Source organism: Peromyscus maniculatus, chromosome X, assembly GCF_049852395.1.
Source record: "Peromyscus maniculatus bairdii isolate BWxNUB_F1_BW_parent chromosome X, HU_Pman_BW_mat_3.1, whole genome shotgun sequence".
In the NCBI taxonomy this organism is placed as follows: Eukaryota; Metazoa; Chordata; class Mammalia; order Rodentia; family Cricetidae; genus Peromyscus; species Peromyscus maniculatus.
The window spans coordinates 57,108,952-57,113,792 of record NC_134875.1 but is presented as its reverse complement, the minus strand read 5'-3'; the positions used below and the strand labels follow the sequence as shown (position 1 = coordinate 57,113,792).

General features: G+C 40.0%; 1 long non-coding RNA gene across 1 annotated transcript; it reads left to right on the top strand.

Annotated features, from left to right (window-relative positions):
* The first annotated feature begins 719 nt into the window (after nt 1–719).
* Nucleotides 720–3,661, top strand: LOC143270843 (uncharacterized). The gene is made up of 2 exons (XR_013048055.1): nt 720–2,430; nt 3,542–3,661. It is a non-coding gene; the product is annotated as an uncharacterized LOC143270843 (long non-coding RNA).
* The last annotated feature ends 1,180 nt before the right edge of the window (nt 3,662–4,841 follow it).

Genomic DNA, 4,841 nt, shown 5'->3' with positions numbered 1-4,841 from the left:
TTCTGGTGTGAGGTGGCATATTTATCAGCAGTTCTCTCTTTCATGCACCCAGGCCATCTGCCACAGTGAGAAGCAAATGAGCAAGTCGTGGTCTTTGCTGTGATGCAAAGTTAGAGGTTTCTTGGAAAGCCAAAACCTGGAGGTCATGGGGAGTGCACGGGCCTTCTATCAGTCAGCTCTGGATGCATTTCACAGAATAACAGCCTTGGTGGGGCCTTCCCAGGGCTGGACTCAGAGTGGAGGCTGGCTGGCTCCAGCATATGGGGATGAGCAGCTGCATAGTTTTTCTTTGTGTACTGGACAGTCAGTTTGTGCGGCAAGCTTCTTTTCAGAAATGTGGCAGAGTTGCTGGCCAGGAAGGGCAGACAAAAGCCCAGACAACTTTGTCAGGGGCAGTGATTTTTTTGTAGCTATTTTCTTTGAAGATTAAAATCATGCTATTTTCCGCTTCTCTGGTTTTAGGGTTGCTGATGTGAGATCTGATATTATTTGGATATGTTTTCTTTTGCCTGTGAGTTAACATCTTTCCCTTAGTGCTTTTAATATTTATTTCCTTAGTACTTTTCACAGCAGATTATGATATTACACAATATAGTAGATTGTTCTGTGGAGTTTTCTGAACATATCTATTTAGGATTTTAAATTCCTCTTGTGTTTGAATATCCATTTCTATTACTATGTTAGAAAATTTTTCTGTTGTAATTTTACTGATTAAATTATTACATTTGTTGCGTGTATTCTTAGCATGTTTTGATTGTATCTCAAAATTGTTGGAGTTTTGGGTCATAATCATTAATTTTTCTTCATATGTGTCTGTGCTGATTAGTTTCTGTCAACATGACACACACTAGAGCTACCTGGGAAGAGAGAACCTCAATTGAGGTATTGCTTCCATTAAACTGGCTTGTGGGCATGTCATTGGGGGCATTTTCTTGATTGGTGGTTATTGTGGGAGGTCTCAGCCAACCATGGGTGGTGCCACCCCTGGGAATGTGGTCCTGAGTGGTGTAAGAAAGCAGGCTGGACAAACCAGAGAAAGCAAGGAAACCAGTAAAACCAGTGTCCCTCTACAGCCTTTGTTTCCATTCCTCTTTCCAAGGCCCTGCCTTGGCATCCCTTCATGATGGGTTAGGTAACCCCGTAGTCAAAGCACACTCTTTTCTCCCTAGTTGGTTTTGATCATGCTGTTTTGTTAACGGCAACAGAAAGCCAACTAGGATGCTGTCTGAGTGGGTTGTTGTCTGAATTTTATCTCTGCTCCTGACAGTTGTCCCCTTTCCTCTTGTCTCTTAACACTTTCCAGTTGTGATTCTTATCCAATTGTGATTGATTCATTTTCTACATTTCTGTTTCATGCTTCTGGATTTTTAATTTCCTTGCTGACTTTTTCTCCATACTTTTGGATTTCTTCTACAAATTAATGCCTGTTTCATCCATTTTGCTGGCGCTTTTTGTCTAGAGCCTGAATTAGCCTCTTTATTACATTCATCTGCTTATTAGAGTCCTCAATATGGTTTTTGTATTAGATTTTTATTTATTCTATTTTGTGTCAATGAATGCATGAAGGTATATATACCATGTACATACCTGGTGCCCATGAAGTTCAGAAGAGAGCATCAGATCCCCTAGACCTGGAATTTCAGATGGTTGTGAGCCACCATGTGGGTGCCAGGAACTAAACCAGGTCCTCTGTAAGATAAACAAGTGCTCTTAACCACTGACCACCTTCCTTGCTTTGCTCACATCCTCGAATTGATCTCTTTATTAAAAATAGTGTTCTAAAATATTGTTCTAACATTCCGGCTACTTCATTATCTTAACTTTCTAGAACTGAGGAGTTGTGAGCTTCTGGAGGTTTTTTTTCTTTTCCCTCTTTACCAAATCTTTTATGTATCTGTTTCATTTTATGTGAGTCCCCTGGTGAGTGGTCTTCCTTTGGATTGTGTCCTCCACTATTATTTAGGAGTGACGTAGACTGCAGTCTCTGATATAGAGACCTGACAGCAGGCCGGTGGTGTGTTGCAGAAGACACTTGTGTGCTCCCATGTTTGTGTCTCTGATAAAATTCAGAAGACAGCATCACTATGTGGAAAGGCCTCCTTCTGCCTTCTTGTTACAAAGCCATCTCTGGTGTTTGGGGAATCATTTTTTTCTGCAAGTGAGGCTCTCTCTGAGGCTCCCAGGGAATATGTTAGATCTGCCTACTTGTGTTTACTGTCGTCTTCCAGACCTGTCAGAGACTACCCTAACTTCAGCAGTATACTTCCACATTCCTGTGTGGCTTGCTCATACAGACATGATGCCTCTCCATCAGCCAATTTTAGCATGCCAAAGAAGAATCTTAAGTTCAGGATCCTGTGGTATATTTCTGCTTCCACCTCTACAGCCTGATGATCTACTCTGAATGTCTCTCCATGTACACTTATCCAGGTACTCTTTACATCTCCGCAGCTCAGAAGTCTTCATCCAGCTCCCTGATCCCATGGTGCCTATGTTCTAGAGGAGAGGGCACCTCCCTGGCAGTTACCACTGATCTTGCACTTAAATTATTGTAAATATGTAGCTGTATTTTCTCTTTTATTGAAAATAGATTTCTTTCCTCACATAATATATCCTGATTATGATTTCCCTTCCCTCTACTCCTTTTCCAGTTTCTTCCCACCTCCCTGTCCATCTGAATCTACCCCCTTTCTGTCTCTCATTAGGAAATAAACAAATAGATTTCTATTGGATAACATAAAATATAATAAGATAAAATATAATAAGATAAAACAAAAGTAACACATAAGAATTGGACAAGACAACCCAGCAGAAGGAAGAGCCCAAGAGAAGGTGCAAGAATCAGAGACCCATATATATCAGAGAGATATATAATTATATATATTTAAGATATATATAAATTAAAATAATAAGTTTTTTGAAGAGCCCTGGCAGGACATTATGAGACAAGTAACCTCCAAATATGTCATTGAGTTCATTTGCTGTTGGCCATGTACTGCTGGACATACAGCCTGCTGTTAAAAATAGTTTGTTTCCTCAGTGAGATTCCCTTGGAGGAAACTAAATTTTAATTTGCAAGTGGTTATCAGTTGGGGATCGCTTCTGAGTTAGTGCCCATTTCTCCTTTCAACTTTACGATCCAATCTGGTTGTCACTCCATTCTTAAGGATCCTCATTTGTTTCTGGCAGTAAAGCACTCTTAACTCTTTTCGCTCTCTCCTTTTATGTATAATCTGTCTCTGTCTCTGTATTTGTCTCTCTGTCTCTGCCTCTGTCTCTCTCTCCTTATCTCTGTTGTTGTCTTAGCTCACAGATGCTAATTGCCAATTGGACAATACATTATGATTCTCATGATGCCCAATGTACTAGTAAATGTGTTTTTGGGGTTTTTTTGTCATTGATGCAATTTTGCAATATTAACTTCCAGTTTCATTATTCTTAGTTTCGATCTCAATTTGTACCTTTGGATCAATTTTCATTAAAACATTCCATGTTCTGTTATTTTAAATTCATATCTGTATTCTTTTTCTTTTTGAGACAGGGTCTCATCATATAGCCCTTGCCTACTAGAACTCCTCATATGGACCAGCCTGGGCTAGAGCTCACAAAGATCCACCTGCCTCTGCCTCCTGAGTGCTGGGATTAAAGGCATGTGTCAACACCCCACGTGTCTCATAGCTTTATTCTTATTTGAATAAGTTTCAAATATTTGTATTCTTTGAAATTTTCATACATGTATACAGTGTATCTTCATCATATCCATACCCTAATTTCTGTCTCCCAACTTCATTCCCTTAAAAAAGATTGAGTCCATTTACTGTTGCCTATACACATGTGTTTACAGGGCCATTGACTAGGGAATGGGGAATCTACCAGGGGCCACTCCTCCAAGAAAAGTGACTCTCCCACAGCACTCATCAACTGCTAGTAGCATCTTGTCTAGGGATGGAACATCAGGAGTCCTTCTACCATCCATGCTGGAATATTGATTGGCTTGATCTTACACAGGTCATGTGCAGGTAACCACAGCTGCTGGGTTCACATGTGCAACAGCCATGTATTATCTAGTCATGCTGTCAAGCTACCTTTTTTTTTAATTAATTAATTTTATTTTACAATACCATTCAGTTCTACATATCAGCCACGGGTTCCCCTATTCTCCCCTCTCCCACTCCCTCCCCTTACCCCCACCCCACCCCCTTCAAGCTACCTTTTGGATATTTACATTTTATATTCATTGTTTTGTGCTGTTTTCAGCCATGGTCAGAGAAGCTTCTTATTGTAGTGGGTAGTGGTTATAGAGACTTATAACTGTGAAAAGTGCTGAGGATAAAGTGACTGAGAGTGCTCAGCTGTAGACAGGACACCTATATTAACCTCTTCCTACTCCAAGGCTCAGGAAACATCAGAGAAGGGAAAGCAAAAAGAATGTAAGTTGTAAAATGATGTTTTCTGTTTGTTTGTTCATTTGTTTTTTGTCTTATGATGTCTCCTATAAGCTGAAAGACTTGCAGGCATGCCCAACCCTTGACATTCCAACAAGACACTGTCATCTACAAAGTTCATGCTTAAGAACCATATAACCAAATGACAAAAACAAATCTCATAATGTTTTGGTAAATTTGCTGTTTTATATTGGATTGCATTTATAGTTCACCTCGGCTATATGCATCCCCAGTGGACCACAGGTTGGACACACCTGGAGCAGTTCTTGTCCAATAATCTTAAATCTCTTCTATTTAAATAACCCTATCAGATAGGTTTGAATTGAGTTTTAGGAGAGCAACTATCTCCTTTCTCCTCTCCCATTTCCTTCTTCCCTCTGATTTTCCTTGTTGATG